The sequence below is a fragment of the Peromyscus eremicus genome, chromosome 5 (genome assembly GCF_949786415.1).
Source record: "Peromyscus eremicus chromosome 5, PerEre_H2_v1, whole genome shotgun sequence".
NCBI lineage: Eukaryota > Metazoa > Chordata > Mammalia > Rodentia > Cricetidae > Peromyscus > Peromyscus eremicus.
The window spans coordinates 10,679,454-10,706,605 of record NC_081420.1 but is presented as its reverse complement, the minus strand read 5'-3'; positions in this window follow the sequence as shown (position 1 = coordinate 10,706,605).

Genomic DNA, 27,152 nt, shown 5'->3' with positions numbered 1-27,152 from the left:
TCTTCCACCAGAACAGCTCTTGGCAGGGGGTGCCAGGGACATCAAAGGCATAAAATTGCCCTGGAATAGCTTTACCAAGGTGCCTCGTGAGTACGGACAGCAGCTACAGGAGAAGGGAGATCTAAGTGGCAGCAGACTGAGAGGGAAGGGCCATCTGGGCCTGTTCTGTGTGAGGTGAGGCCACGAGCCTGGGCCTGGCTGCAGGCACCTGGTCAGAATCAGAGCCATACACCTCTCACCCTGTTCCCTTCTTAGTACAGACGCGACATGACCTCAAGGCCTCTAAGATTGTCTCACCAAGGCTACCTTCTCCTAGATCTCTGTAGGCACTGCCCAACGTCTGAGGACAGAGTGCCACTTGGCTTGACGTGGAAGGAACAGTAGATTGCAAGAGTGTAGGACAGGCAGAGAAGAGTGGGTAAATCTCTCCCCTCTGGGGGGTGCCAAGCAGCACCCCAAAAGAGTCGTGATCTGTGTACTAACAAATAATGAATCATTGGTGCCCACAGCAATAGCTGCAGCCACACAGAAAGTTTTCCCAGTGGGCACTGGGATTGTCAGGTAAGACATCAATGGCCACACTGTGAACTACTCCCCACTGCTCCAGTTGCTGTCCTTACTTCTCAGAAAGGGCTGCTTTTGTTTGTCTTGTTTCTTCAGAGCAGACTCACGGGTGCCAGAACTGAAACACCAGGACATCAAAGGAGAAGGTGGCAGTGGGAGATGAGTAAGCCCAGTGCAAGGCTTTCCCTCCTGAGAGGTCCTCTGCCAGCCAGTGTTCCTCTGGGTCTGGGGGCGGGGCCCAAACAGCCTGGAGATCTCTGCCTGAAGGAAGCCATGTGGAGGCTTCCAGAGGCAGAGTTTGGTCTGTGTCTCTGCAGCTGGGAAGGGACATATGGACACTCATGATTGCTGAGCCAAAGTCGACTCCAAGACGCTCTTGGAGACACAGCTTTCAGCAATGTCTCCCCCCTCACTTCTCCCATTTCCTTCATATGTCAGATTAGAAGGTGGCGTTAGCCACCACATGACCAACTGTCAGCCCATGGGCCACTCAGGCCTGTAGACAATGTTCTGAGTGACCCATGAGGATTTTCTAATTAGCTGTAAACAGAGCGGAAGTGCAGTGGTAGAGAAGGTAACTGATAGACTATGGGCCGTGGAGTAGGACCAGGGGTCCAATAACCATCAGGGAAGCCGTCTGCTGAGTGGCATGTTGGCTTACTCCTCACTGTCGGTGGGATCTAGGGACCCGGTACTAAGCAACTAGACCAAGAGGAGGAGCCTGCATGGCCCAGCTCATCAGTGCCCCGCCACTGTTTTTAAATATGAGTGAATGCCTTGTTTGTAGGTACACAGGGAGGATACTTCACATAAATTTAAAATGAAAGGGGCACCCCTGTGTTCAATATCAACCCCAAGAAACAGACATCAAAATATCCTGTTCTTGAAGGCAGCTCCCCCTCAGCCCCATCCCCCAACCCTCACACCAATGCTTTCTGTGTTCAGGGACATACACAGTCAACATCTTTTCTTTTAACACGCCTTTTCTATTGTGATGGCCCACATTTTCTAAAGTCGCCCTACCTCCCATGCACTATGGGAATGTTGAGAGTATTTAACTCTCTCTGGATCTTTCCAGTTGCTTCTAGTTTTTATCTCTCTTGTAATAAAGTGACTAGAAATTTGTACATATTATGCCCATTTGCTTATAGCTCCTGCTTATCTTATAAAGCTGTAATTGAACACATGCAAATTTTTCTCCATAACACTCAAACAAAGGGATGATGGTGCCCATTTTAGAAATGAAGAAAAACAAAGATTATCTAGGATTAAATATCTGGTCTTTAGAGCAATCACTCTTTAGGTAGGTGCTTATTGGACATAATTGCTGCCCTTTCATTAAACAATAAAAAGACTACCAGCTGAATCTTGCCCTCTTGGTGTTTATAGTCTGCTGGGGGATCTTACATACGTTGTGAGGACTCTTGTCTGGATAGAAATTGGGTCAAGTGCTTTGAGGAGAAGATCTGAAGTGTTAAGAAGGACTATTAGACGGGCTGAATTGAGGCCATGCAGTCAGGAAAGACCTGACAGAGGCATCGTTTAAGTGAGAGGTAGAGGAGATGTGTGAATGAGGAAGGCCCAGGCAGAGAAAGCAGCAGGCACAAAGCACAAAGTCTCAGAGTGGGAAAATCTCTTTCTGTGCTTAAATATCAGGTGGGAAATCTTTGCCGCTGCAGAGCTGTGATTAAAAGACAGTATGGAAAGTGACTGGTAAGATAGACAGGAGGTCCTTATGGGTCGTGGAAAGGGATTCTGAATTTGTTCAGAATGTGGTGGGAAGAAACAGGACCTGGGAGAGAAACCTTAGCTGTTTTGTGGGGAACCTTCAAGACACCCTAGATATGCCCAGGAAGACACCAAATCTAGACTCTGGCTGGGTTTTTATCCTTTAGATAAGAATAATTTAGATAATTCTAAAAATGAGCACACATCAGACCTGTACTTGATGTCAATCATCTTGCCTCATACTTTTCAAAGTAGCCTATTTTACCATTCATGGAAACTGTTTGAGGTTATAAAAGTTGCTACTACCCTCTTTCATAAGTGAATCAATTGAGAACAAATAGGAAAGTAATTTACTTAAAATGACCCAGCTAATATTCTATGATATATACAATAGACAGTATCCTGAGCGGTAAAACTGCCTCTGCTGTGGGATGTCTTTCTGTATGTTGTGAATATATGTTGCTTCCATTGGTTAACAAATAAAGCTGCATTGGCCTATGGCAGGGCAGAATGGAGCCAGGCAGGAAATCCAAGAGGAATATAGAGAGAGGAAAGGTGGGGTCAGGAGAGATGTCAGCCTGCCACCCAAGGAGCAACAAGATGCCAACAGACCGGTAACACCACGGCCACATGGCAACATACAGATTAATAGAAATGGGTTGATTTAAGATGAAAGAGCTAGCTAGCAAGAAGCCTGAGCCATAGGCCATACAGTTTGTAATCAATATAAGCCTCTGAATGATTATTTTATAAGCATCTATAAGAGCTTGGGTGGGAGAGCATTGTCCAGATGCAGGGTTAGGTGGACCAAGAAACTTCCCCCTACATGCCTCAGTAAATTTAAGGATCTGAATCACACAAACTGTATCTTCTGGCCACAGTGGAATTAAATTAGAACTTATTGATAAGCTGTCATGGATGCCTAGAAACTAGAACAACACATCTCACAGATCAAAGACAAATAATAAGAAAGACTGGAAACTATTTTGTTCTGGGAAACAAAATTAAGAAATGTTGAGGTGCATAGAATGCAGCTCAAATAGTGTTTCCAGGGGAAACTACAACTTTAAAATGCTTCTGTTACAAATGAGTAAACACCTAAAGTCAGTGACCTAAGTTTCTAATTTAGAAAATAGGAGAGAGAGAGAGAGAGAGAGAGAGAGAGAGAGAGAGAGAGAGAGAGAGAGAGAGAGAGAGAGAGCTAAAAGCAAACAGAAGGGAGAACCTAGGAATAATGGCAAAGGCCAATGAAAACAGAAAACAGAGGGCAACCAAGAAAACCGGCAAAGCCTGTATCTGGTTCTCTACAAAAAAATTGGAAAAGACTGACAAACTTCTAAGTAGACTAATTTAAAAAACATTGACTAAGATGAGAAACAAGAAAGGAAATCAATGTAGATCCTACTGCCATCGAGAGAGTGATGATAACTCGGTGTGAAGAGGTCCAGCAGATGAAATGAAATGGACTTGAAAAATAAAACTTGCCAAAGCCAACACAAGAAACAATACATAAACCATCTCTGTGCCAATTAAAGACATGACCTGTGTTATTAAAAGCCTGCCTAAAAAGAAAACACCACATGCAAATGGTTTTACTGGTGAAGTCTATCAAATCCTCCAGGAAGAAATGCACCAACAATCCACAATATTTTTAGAACAGAAAAGGAGAGGAATAGTTGCCCAACTGTTTCTGCAGGTCTGATATTATCATCCTTGATGCTCAAATCTGATAATGTTTAAAAGGGGGAAATTATAGCTCAATATTCAGTAGCAATGTTGACATAAAAATCATCAGTAATCCAATAGTACATAAATTGGTCAATTTATTATGATCAAGTAGACTTTACCCCTCTAAATCAAAGCTTGGTTTAATATTTGAAAAATCAATCTATTTCAACCAAATAAAAGTAATAAAGGAAGAATCTCAAATGACCATTGCAATGTGTTTAAGTCATATGTTTGAGACTGGGTGGATTGGTGTATACCTGTAATCCCAGCCCTCAGAAAGAAATAGGAACATCTCTGAGAGTTCATTGCCAGCCCTGGTGGCAACATGGTGAGACTATGGAAAAAAGAAAGATTGGCTTTTGAAAAAAATCTTATCTAGTTAAAATAAAAATTCACAGCAAACTATGAACAGTGGTGAATTTTTAAAAACTGCTAAAGGGCGTCCACACATAAAAAACTAAGTATAAGAATCTATAACTGACATTATGTGAGACAGAAGTCTTTCTCCATGAGATCTAGAACAAAACAAGGTACCTGTCTACTTTCTCCACTGCTGTTCAGTGTGTGTTGTGGGAGCCTGAAGCTGAAAACCTTCGCCACTATCTGGGAGTAGCTAACCTGAAAGATGCATAGACACTCATCAACACAGGAGGACAAAAGTTGTAAGGAACCTGCATAGAGTTGTGAATAGACACAATTATTCCCAGTTAAGAACTGTGGGGTATTGGTGGGGATGAAAAAAAAAAAGAACGCCATATAAGCATGGACATCCCTTAGCTCCCCACCCTGTACCCACCTGAGCCTTGGGCATTGAAAACTCTACATGCAAAGTATAATGCCCAGTGCACCAGACTGAAGGTTGTAACTGGCAGGTAGGAGACAGATAGAGTCTGGGACTGAGAATCTCCTAAAGAAAGCTGAGTCCAATACAGAAATTCCTCCTAGCCATGAGGACACTGATTCAACTTCTTTTAATTATAAGGATGTACACCTTTTTTTCCTCTGCAAAACCAGCTAGAAAAGACAACAGAGGAGAGAGAGAGAGAGAGGGGGGGGGGGGGGAGCCATATTCATCTAGACCATGGAGAAATGCTGACTGGTATTATAAGAGTTTTTATTTTATTTCTTTTTTAAAATTTACAATTTTAGATTTTAATTATTTAGTTGCTTTGTTTTAGCTTGTGTAATGTATAATGCCTGCATATACTTGTAGGAATATCCTTTCTTTTTCTGTACTGTTCTTATAATAGTTTCTGTATTATTTTTTACATTTTTTAACCATATACTTTGCCTTGTGCTGGCTAATTTTATGTCAGGTAGACACAAACTAGAGTCACTTGAGAGGAAGGAACTTTAAAAGAGGAACTGTCTCTATAAGATCTGGCTATAGACAAGCACGTAGGACATATTCTTCTTTAGTGATTGATGTGGGAGGGTCTATACCATTGTGGGTGGTGCCACCCCTGGGATGGTGGTCTTGGGTGCTGTAAGAAAGCCATGAGTAAGCTGAGTAAGCCATGAGGAGCAAACCAGTAAGCAGCACTCCTCCATGGCCTCTGCATCAGCTCCTGCCTCCAGGTTCCTGCCCTGCTTGGGTTCCTGTCCTCACTGCTTTTGATGATGAACTGTTACAAGGAACTATGAGTGAAATAAACCCTTTCCTCCCCAAGTTGCTTTTGGTCATGCTGTTTCATCACAGCAATGGTAACCCCTAAACTAAGAGAGATACATTTTCTGAGAGGAATAGTTGACTAAAGGTGAGTTAGTAAGGGCTCCATTATGTCCAACACAGTAAACCAGCAAACTCCTAAAATCAGTAGAGTCATTAAAGAACAAATAGTAATCGGACCATCCAGAAAAACAACAACCAAAATCATATGGATCAGCAAATTTCTCTCAATAACAGCTTTAAATTAACATAGTGTAAAGTCAGTAATAAAAATGTACAGACCAGCTGGATTAAAGAACAATATCCAGGGCCAGTGAGATGGTTCAGTGTGCAAAGGTGATTGCCATACAAGCCTGGAGACCTGAGTTCCATCCCAGGGATGTGCGCAAACGTGGAAAGAAAGAACTGACTCCAGTAAACTGTCCTCTGACCTCCACACATGCACTCTGCCACAAGTTCTCCCACTCTTCCTCCCTCCCTCTCCCCCCCTTTCTCTCTCTCTCTCACACACATGCACACACACACACACACACACACACGACGAAGTGAGAAAACCCCTCAAGATTCCACTATATATTTGTCTCTAAGAAACACCTCACTGACAAAGATACCCACAGACTGAGAGTCAAGAGATGTAAGTCAATCTACCAAGAAAATAGTAGGTGAAACCGAGCTGGTGTAAACGAGCTGGTGTAAACGAGCTGGCATAACTATTCCAACGTCTGATAAAGCAGACTTCAACCCAAAATTTGTCAGAAGAGATAAAGACAGCATTAACATGTTAATAAATGGAACAATTTATCAAGAAGATTTTTATAGGTATGAATGTGTTCACTAAAACATTGTGAGAATCGAATAAATGACTTTATGATGTGTTTCAAGGTCTTAGGAAAACAGGAAGCTGATAAAATTCTAAAAAAATTTCAGGTAAAAGTTAATAGATTGATTCTAATTATATGCAAATGCAAAGGTTATCAAATATTAAGAGCAGCAGATCCTTGCCACAGAGAGGTGCTTGAAGGAGATCACCCAGCTAGAAAGTAGAAGAGGTGAGAATCCAAGGCTGTGTCAAGTATCTTTAGAATCCTCTCATGAATAAAAGACAAAGTCATTTTTTTTTTGTCCTTATTTGCTCTGAGGACACGGCCTATTGAGTTAAGGCCAGCAAAGGAAGTAGATCTGGACATAATTAAGAGGAGGCCACGCCCTCAGGAAGCTCATGGAAAAATCTTGACAGACAGCCTCCAGAGAGGAGGACAGTGTGAATGTGTGGGGCATTGCTTCAGCGCAGTGGCAGCCAAGAGCTAAGCAGGGTTGAGGGAAGAGACAATTGCTTGTGGGGTTGAAACCAGGGTAGGAAATGGCCTTTAAAGTGAGTTGGAAGTAAAAAGAGAAGGCAGCAAGACCGAAGATTTGGGGAGCTGCTAACGAAAGATCCCAAAGACAAATGAAGGTGTAGGATCCCCACGTCTTGTAACATGGCACATTCTGATTTGTTCTTCTGGTGGGACTCAGTAGTAAGTGAGCATTTCCAGAAGGATATGTCTGGGAGCCTATTAACAGAAGGTGCAGAGGGGAGTCTTAAGGCTAGGAATAAGATGGTAGGTGTTTGACACTAAAATTGTGACGAAATTCAGAGGGAGCTAAGTGTCACAACAGTTGGATGACTTTGGGTATTTTCAGCACTTCCTATAAACAACCCTGTGAGTGCATGATGAGTGCCGTGAATTCAGAGCTATTACTGTGGACAGCAAGGCCCAGACAGGCCAGAATGCCTGCTCTGCTAGAGCAGCAGGGTGCACTAGACTGGTGACATTCTAATAAGGTGAGAAGGACAATAAACAATATAAATATGTCAATGAAAAAGTGCTGAGTCATCACAGCTACTATGAGGAAAATAGGAAAGAGAGGGGACAGAGTGGCAGGGACGAATCTTAGTTTTGCAAGGTAGTCAGAGGAGTAGACCTCAGAGATGGCTGTGAACCAGGGGGGTGGAGGGGTGAAAGCCGTGAAGTGTATGGGTCCAGAGGCGCTGCCTCGCAGGCAGAGGCCCGTGTGTGTTCCCTCACGTTTTACAGGTGAGGGAACTGAAGCCACAGTGGTTTATTTTGCTCCCGACTCTGCAGTTTGGACAGGACTTGATGGGAACTGCAAGCCTCTGCTCAGTACATGGTCAGCAGAGGTGACTCATGGGAAGGGTCTTTGGGCAGCCTGTCCTAAGGTCAATTTCATATGACGATGATGAAATAGTGTATCTTCGTGTGTGTTTACATTTCTTTCCACTGGGGGTGGTTATATGGATAGTCAGTAATTGTATGCGTGCTTTGGTAAATGACTTTAACAATAGGTTTGTGTATATATTTTATGTAGTAATTGATTAAATGAACTGTACTTATGTATGTTTTATACACTTGTGATGTACTTTTTTCTTAATTTGCTTGATATTTTTGGACTATACTGTTTATAGCTTAGTTTAGTCCAACTGTTTCTTCAGATTTTCACAAATCTCCAAACATGTCTGTTAGGGGGTCTGTGAGGTCAGAGGTCAACTGCAGTGCCAAGCACCTGGCTTCCAACTATTATCTAGTCGCCATGGAATAGTAATGGGCTATAGCTTTTGTTTCTCTCCACAGCCGTTTCCCCACGGGTAGCTCTAGGGCTAACCTGCAGCTTATGGCTGCAGCCACAGAGAGGGGGTATAAGAGAAGCAGACAGAAGACATGTCCCTTCCGAGTTCTAGTCTTGGAAGCACAGGTGTTTCTATACTAAATGTGGGGAGTTCCTGGGTGAAGCATGAGCCAGGAATATGTCTCCTTGCCCCACTTCGAGGGAGGCATGGGCGTGCCCATTTGTTTTAATGTGCCCCAGTCTGATGTGCACTAAACTGCTATTAACGAAAGCTTTTGTCTTCCTTTGCCTACGATGATGAAGACACGAAGCCAGACCCCTACCGCCCTGACCACCATTGATGGGGCCTTGCTTTCTTTCATTGTTTTCTGCAAACTTCTACTTTTAGCTGATATCTGCTGCAACTTTACAAAAAGATCTCTGCACACTGCCCTATCCAATAGCAGGAGCAAGCTGGAGATCTAGATAGAGTTCTTTCTCCTCAAGTCTCCGCTTCCCTGCAGACCCAGCCTAGTTAGTTACCACACATGCAGGTAGGGCCTGGTCTCAGCAGCACTGATAACATAACAGCCTGGGGGATGCATCATCCCCCTTCTTAGTCCTGTCCCTTTTTGATCCTGTCCCTTTTTGAACCCAGCCTTCAGGCTTCAGAGAATGTGATCATTGGGAAGACAAGTGGCGCTCATGGAATCCAACATTAAAAACAAGAAAGCAAAAGAGCTTGATTTCACCAGTATCTGTAGACTCTTACAAAAGACTGTGGAGCCAGGTGTGGCATTGAGGCTGCTGCCTTTGATCCTAGCACTCTGCAGGCTGAGGCAGGTGGTTCTATGTGAGTTCAAGGCCAGCATGGTTGGTCCACATAGCAAGTTCGAGGCCATTTAGGGATATATATATATATATATATATATATATATATATATATATATATATATATATATATATATATCTTGTCTAAAAACACACAAAAAGAGCTGAAAGCATTCCCCCCCCCACCCAGTTTCAAAGTCTTTACTGTTTATTGTTTTAGAAAAGATGATCCATTCACTTAGTGGGATGAAGAGCTGTGTCCAGGGATCCAACATAATGCTGTAAAGGACCCTGGTATTTCCACCTCTACTTATGCATCTGATTGTGGACTCAAGACTTGTATCAGTTCTTTAGGTCTAAACCATAGACTGATCGATCTCTTTCTCAGCATTTTCCACTGAGTCACTGTCGTGAATGATGTTCCTGCCAACTTGAACACAGAAGTCCCCTCGAGGGGTGCCTGGCTTAGAATCATCTGGATGGGTCTCTCCCGGCGTCGTTCTGCCTGTCTTCACCACAGTAAGCCCCTCCCAGGCCACGGCCACTCCAGGCCCTGAGTTCTTGTACTTTGCCAGCCCAGAAAGCATTTCTTTAGGAGGAAAACAACAGCAATAAAAAGCCCAACAAAGAAAAGAGTGCACACAAGTGATCAGCCTAGAAGCAGATGTTGCAGGCAGAGAACCTTGAAGACTACTTAATGTCTACAGAGGGTGGGCGAAGGGAGTGTGAAATCCGTGATGACTCATACACATACCCAAATGAATGGAGATCAATGCAGGCCAGAAGGTCTTATTTCTCAAAACCAGAGCAGCAAGCCCTTGAAGAGATAGCAAAATAGCACAACACTATATAAGGGTGAAGGTGCACATCAGCTCTGCGCTGCCCAGATGCTGCCCAGAATGAGCGCAGCAGACAGCAGATCTGGAGAGAGCAACCCTAATTCTGTTTGGCTAAATTTGCCAAGCATAATAGGTTATGAGCCTGTATGGGTGTTCCTGAGTAATTATGCTTAATTGTTTGTGAAAATCAGAGGATCCATCAGCTACAAGCCCAATTAATTAAATGCAGACACACAAGTCAGGTTGGCGAGGAAGGAGGAGGGCTGGGTTCACTGCAGAATTAATCCGATGTTATTTTATTTAATTTTGAAAAGCCACAGGGAGATCAGACCTAGTAACAGTGGCTTCCCTGAGACAGTCTGCCCGGTTATGTTAGGGACTACCCAGCAGTGCATTTCAGGACTCTGTCAGAGCCTGAGGCTTGAAGCATCAGGAAGAGAGGGGACAGACAGTCTTCACTGCACAATGGGGGAAGAGAGTCAAGGAGAAACTTGCCTGAATGATTTGAAGAATCAGGTGAACTCAAGTTCAAGGAGACCCTAGTGATGCCTGTTCTTGACTGTGGAGAACTCACACCCTATTAGGTGGGATGCAGAAAAAGGCAACCCCCCCAATGGGCTTCCCCACACTTCCACCGTTTGTGGACCTATTATCATTTCCTCAGTATTCAAGTGTAAGTTGTCTTAACATTTATTTTCTGTTTTCCCTTTAAATCAGTGAACTGTTTTCCAGGACTGTGCCTCTTATGCCACTGCCACCATGTCATAATTGAGTCTTTTCACCACCTGCCAATGCCTCCTAGTGGAAGATCATGGGTCATTCATTTAAACAAACTGCAGAGATAAAATCCCACAGTTCCCCATTTGCCAGTTTTAAAATGCCTCCTTCCCTTTGCCCATGCACTCTAATTTCCTTGAGGATACTCCAGAATTAATGTTCACAAAGCCGGTCATTCTATATATTCCTTCTCCTCGAAGGTCCTCTGTATTCATAGCTGAAACTCAAGTCAGTTCTGAATGTCCTTCTAGGGACAGGGAAGAGACTGCCATCAGAAAAGGGGCCAGAGGGACACTTCTACATAGATGCCTTTGGAACGCTTCGGTGGTTTCAGGTAAGTTGTGAGGGCTTTCATGATCAGATGGGGCCACTCAGCAATTCTTGTGTGGACTCAGCCCTCTTATTACTTTTAGAGGCCCCTCTGGTTTTCTCTCTGAATCTCTCTGATTTAATTTTGCATCCTGATTTGGAAATCGGTGATGAAAGCGCACGCTCCCAGCAGTGGACCAGTGCTTTGAGATCTGAAGCTGCGGGATGCAGACCTTTCCAGGGTACTTGGCAGTGTCTCCATGGATAGAAAAAGTAGAGCATGAGAGTGGCTTGAATCAGGGAGACTCTCAATGGTAAGGCTCAGAGGTAAAATACTGCAGGACCCACACGGGGAGTTAAAAAACCCTCTTACTGAAGTTTCTTCTGGTTCCTTCCCACTTGACCCCACAACTTATTCCTCTGCTCCCACAGTGAGTGGGAGCCTAGAGCCCACCTTCTGTCTTAGCAATCAAAGGAATAATGGTAGAGCTGACAAAAATGTAAGGGTTTAATTCAGTCATGGCTCCAGACGCAAAGACAGCTTTACGAGTCCAACCCACAGATGACACAGCAGGATCTGAGTCCCTGACACCTCACTGGGCTGCCTGTTCCTTTTGACAGCAGTGCCGTTCCAGAACCTTTGTCTCTGGTTTATCCTAGGTGGAATCTGCCCAAGGCTTGCTCCAGCTGCTCCCTGCTCAAATGGTGGCTAGTTTGGTAGCCTAGAGCGAGACAGACTGTTTGCCAGCTGTGAAGACAGCTGTCCAGCGATTGTCAAGTGCTTGTGTGGTACCCACCATCTCTGGCATGATGGAGACCAAAGGTGATCAGGGCTTCCTTTACAGCATTGCCTCTCTGAAGGTTTAGTGCAAAAGATGACTGGTAACCATGTGTTTCCTCTAACTGCAGGGCACCTGCCACAGAGTACCCGAGGACAAATCACGACCGTTACTATTAAATTCAAATTCCCTAAATATATAGTGTAGAAGAGCAATGAGCCGCAGAGTTGGGAGAGAAATTTCTCCTTCTGAAGCTCTACTTGGCCAATAATAAGAAGATAACAACAACAGTAAGAACCATGAAGTATTTTGAGCACTCACCATGCACTGGATTCTCTCTGAACAGTATCCCGGTTTATTTTCATATGAACATACCAAGTAGATGAACGACTCAGATTTACTCATAAGAAAACAGACAAGAATGGAGTGATCAAGCTAGGAAGTCATACCATTGTAATTACCTTCCACAGGGTCACTGGTTATCAGGATGCCTCTCCTGGAACCGAAAGTTTCCTAAGACATGGATATTTGTCGCCAAAATTGGGACAGTTTGGCCATCTCTATTATTTTAAAAGCACAGTTTATCAAAAGGACTTGGTTAATCTAAGGGTACCTTAATCACATCAAGTTTACTTCACCAGTTTGAGAGGATCCACTCTTCAGGATATAGATTTAAATTTAATTTGTACAGCCATTATTCTGTTTATAATATTCATTATGGATTGTTTATTTTTTAAAGATCTGTAATTATTTCTTGACTGATGAATGATGAAACCTAGCTCAATTCTCATGAGTGATTCTAGGGTTTTATTGAGAATCTTATTATTGGCCTGATTCTTCCATAAACATGTCATCACTTTGCCTATTAAGTATCTGCAGCACGGACAGTACAGAGAGCCAACATCATAACTGGAACAGTACAGCTAAACTTGCCTGTGATCAAAATGGTGGCACAAAAGAACTTGGCTTTGTAGCGAGAAAATGCCCGCCCATTTGAAACCTTTTACTCTTCTAATAGTTGACAAATAGTGCAAAGTTTTCTTCTACCACTCTGCTGGACTGTGGAGAATGGCCTGTTAACTACTGAATGGTACGTCTTGTAGGGCATGTGGATCTTGACCACCACCTGCACAGCTAATGATCTGATCTAGCAATGGTCCAGATTCAAATGTGAGTTATGAAGACCACTAGAACATTCGGATGGAGGCCCTTGACAAACCAAGTGATGGCTCTGGGAGCCTCAATGATTAGGTCAGAACTCTGTAGCAGGGTCGGGGACATGGCTTTCGGCTAGGAAGAGGAGAAACGGGGAAGCTTTGTTCTGCACACACATTGCCTTGAGACTGTGAAGAGGTGTTAGGAAAGGAACTGTGGGGTGGAAAGAGACTGGGAAGAAAAAGCCTGACTGAAGATGTCGCTGGATGTCACTATTAGGAGAGTAACTGATACCATCCTTTCTCGGGCAGTCAACCCTTGTCCAAATGAGGATGTGGCTTTGTGTACCCAGAGGCATCAGGGGCCTTTATTCTACCACTGGCATGAACCTCATTGATTTTAGAAATTGAAGCTTGGAGACAGGAAACTAGCAACTCACCCTGTGAGAAAACGATAAAACCATATGCTAAAGAAGTCACGCACAGTGGGGTCATTCTTTCTAGATGCTTCCAAACATCACAAGCTCAAGTTTCTAAAATGGAAACGACCCTTGTTCGGGTCGTCCCTGTGGAAAACTTGGACTGTTTATGTTAATCACCCACTACATGGTAAATCCAGAGACAGCAGTTTCCCCACTGACGACAGCTCTTCAATGCTTCATCGCTTTATTGGTATCATTTTAACATTGCACATGGCTTTTCTTGGAGCTTTAGGGTAAATGTGAAAGAGGCTCTGAGATGGTCTTAACAGGATGAGAAGGAACAATCTCCAGTCTGGCTGAGTGGGCTCAGGCCGGCAGGCGCATTGCGGGGGAATTCCCAGAACCCTGAATCGGAGCTCATTCCTGGCTTAAGTCTGGAAGGCTCAGAAGCAACAAGGAGCCTGTGTGATTCAGAAAGTGCTCCCAAGGATGTGAGAGGGGTCTAGGAATTTTTTTTTTTTTTTTTCATTAAAAAGTAGACTATTTGCCGGGCGGTGATGGCACTCGCCTTTAATCCCAGCACTTGGGAGGCAGAGGCAGGTGGATCTCTGTGAGTTTGAGGCCATCCTGGTTCACAGAGCGAATTCCAGAACAGCCAGAGCTGTACAAAGAAACCCTGTCTCAAAAAAAAAATTTTTTTAAAATTTAATTAAAATCAGCTCTCTAACCCTTTCCATGCCCCCTCCTCAGATTCATAGCCTCTTTTCTTTAGTTATTATTGGTACAAATATTCCAATATACAAATGCAACTTGCTGAGTCCATCTATGTTGCTTGGATGAGTATGACTTTAGGGCTGATCCCTTGATAGTGGATAACCACTCAGGGCTCATCCTTAGGGAAGTCTAATTCTCCCTCGTTTAGCAGTTATCAGTTGCTTACAGTAATAAAGGAAAATCATATCTCCTCTGTGGGCTGCTAATACTGAGTGAGACGACTGTGCCCGGTCCAGAGCTCAGAATGCATGTGTAAGCATGAGCTTCCCTCACCTGATGAGTGATGTTGTGAGCGTTGTGCTAGGCACTGATATTCCTGCAGCATTCCCTGATTTAAAAAAAATACTTCATTAAAAAAAAGAAGCATCATTGTGTGTTCAGCTTTTCATTATGGATAAATTCAAATCTATAAAAAACAAGCAAGGGATTGTAAGGACACCCATCCTCAGTGACAACATTTATCAACTCCTGGGCCAGTGTCTTTCACTTTTCACTCTCATTCCCCCACCTTGGTGTATTTTAAAGCAAATCTCACATATTTTATCTAAAAATATTGGGAGTTGTTCTTATGTCAGCTTCCTAGTTCTATCTCCGCCAGGCAAATACTCTCCACAATCTAAGTGTCTTTTAAAAATAATTTATAGCCGGGCGGTGGTGGCGCACGCCTTTAATCCCAGCACTCGGGAGGCAGAGCCAGGCGGATCTCTGTGAGTTCGAGGCCGGCCTGGGCTACCAAGTGAGTTCCAGGAAAGGCGCAAAGCTACACGGAGAAACCCTGTCTCGAAAAACCAAAAAAAAAAAAAAATAATAATAATTTATTAGACTTTTTTCTTTTCTTTTCTTTTCTTTTTTTTTTTTTTTTACAAAGAACTTGAATAAATGAATAAGAAGTACCTGCATTGTAGAAGGAGATGCAGAGCGATTGGGTTTTGTAGTGCTGACTCTGACACGGATATCCGGATTTTGTGTGGTGGATAAGTGCGTGAAAGTATGTACACAGTGAAAGTGTAAAATCCAGCACAAAGCCCCACAGCTTCGAACGGCTGTTCTAACTGAACATTGGACTGTGTGATGTTTTTATTTCTGAGTTCTATAATGAAGTTTTAAATCCCATTTTTTTTTTGTGGATGAGATTTATTAAAATCTCATGTAGAGTAAAAATGTTTGTAGCATGAAACTAACCCCTGACTGATTTTAGCTCTGAGTTTCAACAAGTTCGTCTTTGTACCATTCTCGGACGTTCTTTCTCATCACTTTAAAGTACAGACCTCAGCTCTAAGGTGAGAGAACACAGAAGTGACTGCGTAGCCTCTTGACCTTAACACCGAGGAGGAAGCAGGCTCCCTCGGCGCTTTCCTTAATCACAGTTTATTGTGGCTTGAAGATACAACACACTTGATTGGCCAGATCATACATCACTCAGGAATACATTTTATTAGCATCAGATATTGTTTAGGGAACTGCATTTCTGTTGATGCTCTTAGTTCTGAATGGCTGTAATAGGAGGCGTCGAAGGAAGTTGCTTATTATTGTGCTCATTAATAACTAGCCTTACCCATGATTCTTTGGGGACTGTAATCAATGCAAACAAAAGTTGCTTTGTTAACGAGGAAGTGATGCTCTTTTGGAAACTGCTATACCCTCAAAACATAAAAACAAAAAAGCCAAACAAGAAACAATTCCAGACACCAGGAAACCATGTCATTTCGTTCCTCCTGTACACCGTGCTGGCTATTTACCGGCAAGAGCGCCCTCTGTTGTTTCCCAGACACTTCGCCTTTTCTCGGTTGACTTTAGGATGCCCGGTCAGGTGCTGTCTGATGGACCCAAACCAGATAGTCCAGGAGAGGACAGAGCTGAGGTGTGCTGAGGCTCAGAATCCCTTTTTTTGTTATGCCACTTATGAAACAGCATTTTCCTAACAGAAGCGCTTGCTGAGGGGCTATCAAAATGGAATGGTGCGTTGAAGCCATTTAAAGACTAGGAACTTTAACCCCTTAGGGTTAAATCAGATCCTTAGGGAACCCATCTAGAGGCTTCATTCAGAGCCAGGGGCTCATTCCCCTTTGCTTATAGAGGAAGTTTTGAATGCCCAGCTGGTCCACGAAGGCCCCTTTCTCAGCGGGTAGAAACCCCTGGCTTTCTCTCCCGGGATACTAGGAAGGCAACCCCTCACTGGTATGGGTTCAAATGCTTAGTTCTGTATGCTTACTTATTCATGATTGGTTTTGTTTTGCTTAATGCTTTCATTGTTGGTGCTGTGGGTTTTTCTTCATTCTGTGAATATGTCCCTTCCTGAAAGTTCAGGATTAGGTCCAGTCACTCATCTCTCTCTCTCTCTCTCTCTCTCTCTCTCTCTCTCTCTCTCTCTCTCTCTCTCTCTGCCTCTCTTTGAGATGGGGTCTCACTCTGTAGACCACACTGCCCACAAAGTCGGAGATCCTCCTGCCTCTGCCTCCCTAGCGCTGAGATGAAAGCCGTGCCCACTCACCATGCCTGGCCCCAGTCACCTTCCTAAGCTTAGGTTGGTCCTGAGGCTCCTACCCCGTGGTGGATCTCACTGCAGTGACCCAGCTCCTCTCTTGGATTCCATTTGCTTCATCTACTTGGAGTTAACCCCAGTGGGGCTGGTGTCTGGTCACTGTGGCCAGCAGTCTCCCGAGAGACTTAGTTTTAGCCTAAAATTGCTCAGCCCCCTTGGCTTTAACTTGTTACATGCTTTTAAATGTTTTGTCTGGAGAAGAAAAGTGTAACCGTTTCCTTGGCTGAGTTAAGTCTGCATTTTGGCTGGAGACGGTCTCCCTTTTAGATCTAATTCTGGTTAATCATGGTGGCATCCAAATTCACAATGGCTAAACCATTGCTCCACTCATCCCTGAAGCTATCTGAGTTCTGTCTACAGTGAGCAGTCTTTTCAGTTGGCTGTAAACTGAACTAAACATTATATTATTCTACATGCCAAGAATATCAGAGCAAACTAATGAAGCAGATTATAAATGGTTAGAGCCTATGCACGCCCTTAGGTTAAGTGGTTTATAAAGACTGAGGAACATTTAAACCAGCCCTGCTGGCTCATGCTTGTATCTCAGCACTGAAATTAATTAGAGAATTAGTCTAATTAAGGTGTTCACACAGTTTCTAAGGGGTGCTTCCTGGTAACTTTTGGTACCGTGAATTATTTTATTGTTTTTAAGAGATGACTTGAATTTAATTTCTAAGATTTTGAATGGATCTTGAGATCTGAAAGCAGCAGGGAATATCTCTCACTCAGTCACCAAAGCAGGAAGACACAGCGTCACTGTGTGCTTTGGGTCCTCTGGTTTCTACATCAATTTGCTGCAGATTTAGTGACTGAAGAGGCTCGTTTTATCCTTAAGTCATCTGAAGGTCAGATCTCTAAGTCTGAAATGGAAATCCACAGCCATGGTGGTTGCTCTCCCTCCAGGCATTCTAGGGGACAACATGTGTGTAGAGACCCCACTCTCCTGCTTCCCGAGATCCAAGGCATATTTTAGCATGTATTCTGTGTACATGAGGTCCTTAAGCAGAGCGTATGCTTCTATGGCAGTTGCCACACACACAACCTCTGCTCTTCTTCCTTCCTGCCATATGTGGACCTTACCCAACACGAGCAAAGGCTCACAGTGTGTCTTTCTGAATCCGGTTTGTTTCCTTTCACCTGACATCTCCAGTTGTATCGTTATCCTGTAAATGATGACATGATTTCCTTCTTTAGAACTGAACAAGACTCCATTGTTATATACCACGTTTTCTTTTTCCCTTCTTGCTTGGGTCCCCACCACCCAACACACACACACACACACACACACACACACACACACACACACACACACGTCCTTCTGCTTTTCCACCATTGAATGATGTAACATGAGACCCTTGCCAGCTGCTGCTGCTCAGTCTTAGGCTTCTAACTTCCAGAAGTGGACGTTAACCAAACTTCTCATCTTTATAAATGACCTAGTCTCAGGTATTGTGTTACAGCAACAAAAATGACAGGAGAAATTAGGTCAAATGACATAGTTATAGGTTCCTTAATTAGAACATAGACATCTTTTGAATGAATATTCAAACCATTTTAGCTCATATCATTATGTAATTCTCTTGTAATACTTGAATCAAAATGGTAAGATCATAATCCTATCGATAGATTGTCCAGAACCCTGAGCTAGAATCAACTTTTCTTTAGTTTGTAAGTAGCCTGTGTCAGATATTTTGTTATAGTGATGTCAAGCTGACAGGTACAGTAGTTATAATCCTAAGGAGCTTCCTCCATTAGAACACATGTTCCGAGGACACAGGGTTACTGCTCTCATCATCTTGTGCCTGTACTTCCTCCATTAGAACACGTGTTCTGAGGACACAGGGTTACTGGTCTCATCATCTTGTGCCTGTACTCCCACCTTGCTTTGGGGCTCCTTATCAGAAAGTGACATTAAAAACTATCCCCAGAAGTGACTGATACAGCCCACGAAAATTTCCAGAATGCAGCTGGTCAAGTCGTTTGAAAAAGCCTCATCCACCCACTCACCACAACACTAGAGAATGGGATGGGATCATTCTGAGCTATTTTCTCACCATAAAGAAAGCTTTTTGCATGCTGCTGCTACCTCTTAGGAGATTGAATTCAAATTCTGAGGTAAGTTGAAAGATTCCCATATAAAATTCAGCAGTAAGGGATTCCTTGTCCAAGGTGGAGTAGATTGGAACAAAGGGGATCAGTCCTTAGGATCCAGGCTCATCTATTTGGGTGAAAGGTGGGGCACTTTGACACTAGGTATGTTGAGTCCTTGTTGCTGTTGTGAAACGTGTTTTAGGAGGTGTTAAAATTGATTACATGGGCTGGACATGGTAGCACAAACCCACAATCACAGCGTTCAGGAGGAAGAGACAGGTGGTTAGTGACTTACAGGCCAGCCTGAGCTATGTATTGAATCCTTGTCTCAAGCAAACAAAAAGCAAAATCAAAACAGAGCAAAAACCAGTGTCACACCTCCAGTCTCCTGTTTAAACAGTGGCCGGCTCCATGGGGAGGGGGCTTTAGCAACCTGTTAGATGAGAATGACCCTGACAGGAAACTAAACCCTGATGTGATGACCGTGGGGGCCGTGCCTGGCCCTGATGATACAGGCAGGGGTGGGGGAGCTGTGGTTCAGAGTGACAGCCACTTTGGACCACTCCTTTCATGTCTCCTGGCCTCAGTTTCCCTTTGTGTTAAACGCGAGACAATACTTGCCAGGGTTTTGGGAAAATTATTACAGAAAAGCAAAAGCTGGCTGAGAATATAGTTCACAGGAGGGGCGTTTCCCTAGCATGAGAAAGGCCTTGGATTCAATCCCCAGAACCATAAAATAAATAAATCATTAATAACAGAAGCAATTAGCAAAGCCATTGGGTCCCATCAACATCCACTCATACTCTGATTCCCATGTATGTCTACAATTGGTTTCACTTCCGTTTCTTGATGGTAGTGATGGTATTTAACTTATTATTGTAATTAACCTTGAATCAAGCACAGGGTAAACACAGTCATGTAAACCAGTGGATGCAATGATAAGTCATTATTATCAGTTTTTCTTTATAGTGGTGAAGAGTTAAGCCATATTCCTTTCCAAAATAAATCTACAGGACAGCTACCACAAACAGTTCCCTGATCTCTCTCACATATGAGAAAGGAAGCCCCCTTTGTGTGCGGTGACTCTGGGTCAAGGAGGCTTCGACTGCTCCTGCTCATGCCTTTTCTGGAGCCGGATATGTTCTGGGCACATCCTCTATAAAAATCAGACCCGCTTTCTTCCTGATGTAAATTGCAAGCACATTTCTGTTCCCTATGACCAGTGTCCGTTTCTCAACCAGCCCTCTCCAGCTTCTCCCCTCCCCCTCCTAATGAGAATGACTTGACTTGTAATTAAGGTCATATTTTCATAGGCCAGGAATAGCAGCAGCTGGGGGGCAGTGTGTGCAGCTTTGTCCAGAGATCCTTCACAGCTTCATGCAGGGTCCTCGGGATGCCCTGTGCATTGGCCACCCTCAGTTCCTGAACAGTTTTGATGGCTTGAAATTAACAACAGTATTTACAGCTTGTAAACAGTCTTTGTGGTGAGATTTTCCCCTCCTTGCCCTAATCCCCTCTTCCCTGTTCCGATTTCACTTACTTATCCCCAGTCTGAGGGATTATCCTCAGAATGGAAAACAAGAGTCCTTCTAGCATTGCAAGCTGCCTCCGCTGGAGTTCAGCGGCCTCTTCATGTGCACTGGCTCTTCCTTGTAGCAAGAAAGCAGTTCCTCATCCTCAGCCAGGACTTGATCACTCACTTCCCACTCTTACCTTTCTTGGCTCAGAGCAAGACCGTGTCTGAGTCCTTCCCATTATTCCAACATGTCTTTTAACATAATGACTGCTGTGGAAAGACAAGTAGGTTTCCCAGACTCTGATTGCGAGCGATGGTGATGGAGAAGCTGATGTGGAAAACAGTAACTTCCTCCAAACTATGACAACCAATATAAGGCTTGAGAGGGACTCCGGGAAGCCAGGCTCGCTTCTTCTCCTTTCACGTTGCACTTGCTTTTTTGGCTCAGATGGGGAACCACAGAAGTCACCGCTGGGAAATGAAGAGATGTCCACATGCAAACACTTACTTGGGTTGGTATATAGGCCAACTGCTCATGAACAATCTGGACCAGCAGAGAAAGAGGGACCCAAAGTTGGCTTTGCCTGACTCACATAGTCACTGAACTGTTAGTTGACAGGGTGGCTCAGCCCTGTTGTGTTATGGATGACATTCCGTACCCACCTGGCTATCCTCAGAAACACCATCCCCCTCTTTTTGTCCCCCCCCCCCCCCGCCTCCAATGTCAACCCCAAAATGGTTTAGATTAACATCAGGGTTTTGGATGTGAGTGACATATTAGCAAGCCCCAGACAACATTATTTAAGTCTCCTGACATGGGACGTTTGTGGCGACTGTACACTGTCCACCGCCTTATGAAGAGTGACATGGACATCAGTCGGCTTGAGCAAGTTAATATCCCCGTCGTGGGCTGATTCACTGGGCAGAAACCACACATGCTGAGCCAGAGGCTGAACTCTTCGACCCTGCCACTGGAAAGCAGAGCGTGCGGGTGTGCTCTCATGCAAGTCCTCACCAGAGGCGGTGCTGCAGTTCAGCCTGAGCTTGATTTCTCCCTTTTCTTGGCTGCAGACACTGCCTCAGCATCCTCACATTGGAATCGGATGACTATGGTCAATGTTGATGGAGCTCATTAATGGGTTGGGTTGTCCTGAAATGCTTCCCATTCATGTTCTTGGTGTTTAATTGTTAAGACAACTCACTGAAACAGTTAGAATGTTCTTCATTGCACAAAGACGAAGCAGATGGGCACAGGCATTGAGGGGCTGTCCAGTTCACAGCTGAGCTAACAAAGCAAACCAAAAACCATTGTGTAGCCAAGGTAAGTCCCGACAAATAGAGTTGAACAAATATTCTTTGCACTCTCCCTCCCTATAGCAAGACCCCTCCCTCTCTGGAATATTGCTGAAGAAAGAGGTCCTGAGTCTGGAGGTAGCCTGGCTGGACAGTGGCCGTTCTGGGTGGAGATGCCCCAGGGTTAATGTTGGCAGTTTCAACAAGGCAGCTTGAAACTCACCCCCTGTCATCTGCCTTGAGCTCAAAAGAGATGGGCAAGCAGAACCAGGCAGGGACAAATGAGCTTCCCCAGACAGGGACCCACCCACTGGGCTGTCTCCCAGCTATTTCAGCCACACCAAGAGCTGCTCTCTGAAGCTACAAACGGCCCCTCATTACTCATCCTTTCTGATGCACAGCCAACTTCCACCATAGCAGGGTGGAGAGGCCGGCCAGTGAAGTGCCTTCTTATCCCGAGAGAGGAAGTGTCCTGGAGAGCTAGGCAGAAACTCTCAGGAGATCCCCTGCTGGCTCCTTAGACCCACCAGTCTGGACTCCTTGGGGAAACATCCAAAATTTCTAGGCTGTTCTTCAAACGCACAAACTGAATCCCAAGTCTTTGGAACCGTGACACACACACACACACACACACACACACACACACACACACACACTTGTTTCAGACTGCTCACTGTACATTTGGTTGTGTTCTGGTGTGAACTTTTGGATTAATGGCCCATCATAAGACTTGGGTAGAATGTGAGATTTTATGGTGTGGTTCCAGCTTCAATCTCCCAAATGCCAATATTTTTTGACAAGCCTTTCTAGATCCGTTTCTGTAGAACTAGCACCGCTGGACCACTGACATAGTCTCCCGAATCAATGAAGCACTTCCACACCCCCAAATCTACTCAAAATGGCTGAACACAAGTGTGGAATCAGTGGCCCAGGAAGCTGAAGGGTCTAGAGAATGTTGGACAGAAGGTGGGATTCGATCCAGGGGCCAACAAAGCAGCAAAGCTCCATTTGGCACAGTTTTGGGATCTTTCGAAATGCCGTTTCCAGTCTCTTTTCCTCTGCTTCAAGGCAGATGACAAAGGCCGAATCTCAGGTCTCGCTATAAAATGGGAGTTGTACGTCAGTCTGACCATGGTAAAGGGAGAGGTTCTCATAGGAGGGACTTCTAAGAAGCCTCGGCTAATTTCTCTTACTGATTTTGTTTTTTCAAGGGTTTCTCTTTGTAGTCCTGGCTATCCTGGAACTCACTATGTAGACCAGGCTGGCCTCAAACTCACAGAGATCCACCTGCCTCTGCCTCCCGAGTGCTGGGATTAAATAAAGGTGTACGCCACCACTGCCTGTCTCTATTCCTTCCTCTCTCTCTCTCTCTCTCTCTCTCTCTCTCTCTCTCTCTCTCTCTCTCTCTCTTCCTTCCTCTCTCTCTCTCTCTCTCTCTCTCTCTCTCTCTCTCTCTCTCTCTCTCTCTCTCTCTTTCTCTCTCTCTCCCAAGATAGGTTCTTTCTGTGTAGTACAAGCTGGTCTTGAGTTCATTATCCTTTGCCTCAGCCTCCTGAGTGCTGACATTACAGACTTCCAAGCTCATCTCTTTCAAGACCTTCCTGCTGTGTTTTCAGACCAAATTGGGGCTGGTGGGAGGGTGATTTAATCATTGGCTTGGAGCAATGGAGGTTGGAGTTGGAGCTGGGATGTGGCTGATCTCCCTGCGGCACTGAGAAGGTAGAGGGATAAGTTGTTAAGGGAAATTCAAGGTGCTAGTCTAGAAAGAAAAGAGGAGGATGCATGTAGGAAAGGCCAATGACAGATGTGCAGAATCCACACTCCTTGGGAGCACTCTGGTCCAGATGAAAAAACAGAAGGGAGGAGTCACGCAAGGTGTCTGTAATCATTCACAGCCCTTGGGACAAAGGCAGAAGGCTTGGCCTTGACCTACAAGGTCCTGGGCGACCTAGGGATCATTCTTTACTATGCCAGCCACCTGTGCATCCTTCTCGGAGACACCCTTTGCCCCCCCTCTGTGGCCATTGTCAGCTCCTTGAATGTGAGATTCTATCTGCCCTGTGGCATCCATCGGCTTCTGCTGTTCCCTGTCCGTCCTCTTCACCAGGCTGCCTCCTCCTCTTAAGCCATCTCCAAGGCTTCCTCCCAACCAGCTCGGCCTTCTTAGATGCATGCTTCCTTAGCACCGCCCCATCCTCCTTTGCAGCCCTGTTTAGCCTGTTCTCCCTCCACTCTCCAGAAGCTGTTCTGTGAGCACCTCCTGTGTCCGGCCCTGCCCTGAGTGAGTAGTCATCTCCAAAGGAACAAAACAATGTACCAGGACAGCCCTGTCCCCACTCACCCAACAGGCTCATTTCAGACTGCAGCAGGACGGCAGGGGTTACTTGTCCAAATTTCATCACAGACACCACAGTGCAATAAAGCTGTTAAGTAATTCCTGGAAGGCTGCACTTGAGATTTAGCCTCCCACGGGATTCTGGGTCCTGTCACCAGACCTGGAAGCACCTAAGCTTGTGTAAAACACCCGACTCCAAGTGCAGTGTAGAGAATAGGTGTCTGGAGTGCTCAGCCACAGCTGGGACATCTGGGTCACACCCCTTCCCCAAGGCTAAGGAACCTCCATGGGGTAGGGGCAGAAAGATTGTAAGAGCCAGAAGTGGGGAAGGACAGAGCCAACCAGTGTCTTCTGGTCGCTACACGACTGCCAGACTGAGGAATTCACAGTGGCTGTAATCGAACTTCGTACTCAAATCCCCAGTGGTATCTGCACGCAGAAGGTGCCCACCCCCCAGTGCTGTTTAAAAGCAGGTGACTGCCTCACTCTCCTCAGACAGCGCTCTCCTCTTCACTCCCCACACTGCGTTCAAGCCATCCCGTCCTAATGGACAGGGCCACCTGGTCAAGGAGATATTATGCTCCATTTTGCAAGAGAGGAAATTCAGATCCAGGTGAGCCAGAAGATCCCAGGTACACCAACAGTAACATGTCCACAGGCCTCCCTGGGGCTACATCGGCAGCATCTTAGTACACACCCAGGCCTAAGGCAGTGCTTCTCAATCCCAGGGGAATCCCAGGCTTCCTGGCTGACACCTCAGGACATGAGTGTACTGCAGAGCTCTGCGCATCAGGCGCATGTGCCCATCAGGTATGTGTGTGCATCAAGCGCATGTGCCCATCAGGTATATGTGTGCATCAGGCCTATGTGTGCATCAGACATATGTGTGCATCAGGCACATGTGCCCATCAGGCATATGTGTGCATCAGGCGTATATGTGCATCAGGCATATGTGCCCATCAGGCATATGTGTGCATCAGGTATATGTGTGCATCAGGCACATGTGCCCATCAGGCATATGTGTGCATCAGGCATATGTGTGCATCAGGCACATGCGTGCATCAGGCATATGTGTGCATCAGGCACATGTGTGCATCAGGCGTATATGTGCATCAGACATATGTGTGCATCAGGCATATGTGTGCATCAGGCACATGTGTGCATCAGGCGCATGTGCCCATCAGGCATATGTGCGCATCAGGCACATGTGCCCGTCAGGCATACGAGTGAACTGGTGAGATCACGGCACTCATCAGATTTCCAAGGCAGCAAACCCCCTTAGGAATAACCATGGAATTTCTTTCTTCCCTTCTTTTCCTTCTGACTGACACAATGCTGACACACCACTGCCCCACACCCAATCATCTTAATAGTAGGTTTTGCATGGAGCTGAGGCCCCTCTCCTGGGCATCAGCCATTGGCATCTGCCACAGGTCTACCCCGTGCTGGCTGCTCAGTCACATTCTGAAGAACCAGAATACCAGAAGGAGCAGAGGGTCCAGCAAATGCCTTTCCAGACAAGATAAATACCGACTGCAACATAATCCTTGCATGAAGAATAAGGCTACTGTTGGAATCTCAAGGTTCAAAATTTTTTACTGAATTATAGGGGCACACCCAGTTGGAATTCTGGTTTTCACAGTCTCTTTGCTTGTCAAACTTAATATCAAGGAAAATAAGCTAATTTGATTTGGCCAAGACTCCTGCAATGTGGAATTGATATCGGTGGCAGCGACCTTTGATGTTTTGTATAAACAGCGCTTTCCCCTGCTGTGGAATAATAAACAGCACCTTTCTCTCCATTCCTCAGCACCGAAAGTAAGAAAATAGGCCTCTGCTTGCAGCTTACCAAATTCACGAAGGCGGCGTTTACCACGTTTACTGGTTCAGTGCACGGAACAGGGCTTGTCAATCAGCACTGCCATTTAAAGCTGACAGTTCTTCACCGTGGGCCCTGGGCCCTGTCGCCGGCTTGGTAGCATCCCTGGGCTCGACCCTCTCGATGCCAGTAACAGCCTCTCAGTTGGGATAATCCAACGCATTCCAGACACTGGCAAATGTCCCTTGGTGAGCCGGGTTGTCCTTGGGAGAAACTTTGAGAACCATCACCACAGGAGCAGGAAAGAAAGGGTTAGTGTTTCCCTCTCTCTTTCCTTCATGCTGTACTTTCCTATACCAGGGCCTTCTGCCTCGAGGCTCTGACTCACAGATAGTCAACGGCTGGGGTCTGCGGAGGAGGCTTTGGGAGACAGCTATGGGCTGCCGAGTCCTTTTACTCCCGGGGACTGCAGACCTACCCTTCACGTGCCTGGCAGTATGGAAAGTGTGGGGGCAGCTCTCAGTGGTCTCTGGGTGAGGAGACAACTTCTGCAGACTTCATGACAGTCCTTCTCAATTGATTTCCAGAGGTCCCGGGGTCCACACTCAGCACTCCTTCCTTTGTGCTCCCAGATACCTGTCAGAGCTGAGCTAGGCAGGCCAATGATGTCTGCAGGAGGCTTGTATCAGCTCATGAGAGTTGATGGCTATCTTCAGGAATTCTGGGGGCCATTTTCAGACATGTCAGGAGCTTGAATCTCTCCCTGGTGAGAGCATGGCCACATGTCATCCAGTGGTGAGGACAAGGTCAGAGAGATGCATCACTAAGAAAATTGGTGTTGTGTGTTTCTCGGTGTCCCAACACAAGTGTAGGTGCCATGGCCGACTAGATACGTGTGTCACACTTGACTATAGACCAGTACATGTTAGGGTACTGTGGGCAACTGTAACTTAAAGATAAATATGTATTCAACCACAGGAAAGAGACAGTAAAAATGCAGGGAGCCAGGCATAATTCACATTTTACGCTACCACCATTATGCCTGGGCTCTATAGTTAATCAAGACATCGTTATGCAGTGCATATGACATTGTGTGTTTATACAACAGAAATTGGCAGATGCAGAATATCAGGGTTTTCTCATGTCTCACCCCTGCCAGTCAATTAAGTGTTTATTGTCACACCAGTGATTCAAGTCCAGGCTTGAAAGCAAAGGGGAGGGGACACCAATCACTGTCTACCCAATTTCCATTTCCTCTTGTTTCTTACTCAAGAAACTCTAGTTTTGCTTGGCCTGACAGGGATCTAGCTGACCAACTGTTTCCTGCCTAAAATGTGCTCAAGTGACAAAGCCCACTCCAGTGGGACATAGATGG